We start from the raw sequence: 1,669 nt of genomic DNA on the forward strand, positions 1-1,669 counted from the left end.
ACCAAGTTTCCCCTATGATTTTCCATCCTTATTTGGAAATTCAAAATAAACGGGAATTATAACATAGGAGAGAAGAGATCTTCGTGTATACAGGAGGAACAGACTGACAAGCTGTTCAAAGGAAGATGGCGGGTTGTGGGGCTGAGGGAGAAGGGCAAAATGAAATTAAGCAAAGAAAATAAAAGAAAGACTCATGGACACAGACAATACTATGGTGACTGCCAGATGAAGGGTGTGGTGGGCAGAGGTAAAAATGGGGTAAGTTGTGTGGAAATAGACTAGACTTAGGGTAATAAGCACACAATACCATATACAGATGACGTAGTGTAGAATCGTATACCTGAAACCTTCATAATTTTATTAAGCAATGTCACCCCAGTAAATAAAATATTCAATAAAAAACAAATACATGTAGGCTGTTCGGACATGTGGTTCCACTCAGACCCTCAGCACCTGCTATTTTTAGGATGAGAAGAAGGTGTCGCCTTCCTGTGAGGCAAGCAGCTTGTGGACAGTGCGCGGGTGGTGGTGTGAGGACCCTGTCCCCCACATCCTGTTTTCTTCTCCGCTTGGCTCAGCCCCTGCCTCCTCTTCCTCAGAAGCACCCTGGTCCCAGTCATCAGTCTCTGGAAGTGCTGGTCGCCAGGAGCTGAATATGGACTTAGTGTTTCTGAATTTCTGCTCCTTGCCTGCTTCTGTGGTGACAACACATGAAGTGTCACTCTCCTGGGAATTTTATGGCTTTGTGACTTACATTGAAGTCTTTTATCCATTTTGAGTGTACTCCTGTGTATGGTGTAAGTGGGTGGTCTAGTTTCTTTTCCTTCTTCCTTCCTTTTTTTTTTTTTGCATGTACCTGTCCAATTTTCCCAGCACCATTTATTGCAGAGCCTGCCCTCACTCTGCTGTATATTCACAAAATCACTAATCATCCAGGAAAGGCAAGTGCTGGATGTGGAGAAGAGGGAGCCCTCGTGCACCGCTGCTGGGAATGCAGCCGGGTGCAGCCTCTGTGGAAAGCAGTATGGAGGTTCCTCAAAAAATACAAAAAATGGAACTGCCATTCAACCCAGTGATTCCAATTCTAGGGATATCATCGAAGAAACCTGAAACGCTCATTCGAAAGACTATACACGTCCCCTATGTTCACTGTAGCATTATTTACAACAGCCAAGATGTGGAAGCAGCCACGTGCCCATCAGTAGATGAGTGGATTAAAAAGCTGTGGTACGTTTACACGATGGAGTACTACTGGGCTGTGAGAAAGAAGGAAGTCCTACCTTCTGCGGCAGCATGGATGGACCTGCTGGTTTGTATACTAAGTAAAATAAGCCAGTCAGACACATTTCGTATAAAATCACTTAAATGTGGAAACTAAACAACAAAATCATTAAATATCTTTAATTTTTATTGTTGACACTCCTACAGATGGCCCCCATTTCTCCCGTTTGCCCACTGCCACCTACCCCATTTCCCCCCACATTGGCCTCACCACACTGTTGTCTGTGGTCCATGGGCTGTGCATATATGACCTTTAGTGAACGGCTTCCTATTCTTCCCCAAGTCCCTGGCCCCACTTCCCTTCCCCTCTGAATCTGTCATTTCTGTCTTGGGAATGGCTCCCATAAGGTGGCATAAGCATTCTTAATTTTCTTTTTAAACTAGAAGC

Source organism: Myotis lucifugus, unplaced genomic scaffold (assembly GCF_000147115.1).
Source record: "Myotis lucifugus unplaced genomic scaffold, Myoluc2.0 scaffold_5586, whole genome shotgun sequence".
NCBI lineage: Eukaryota > Metazoa > Chordata > Mammalia > Chiroptera > Vespertilionidae > Myotis > Myotis lucifugus.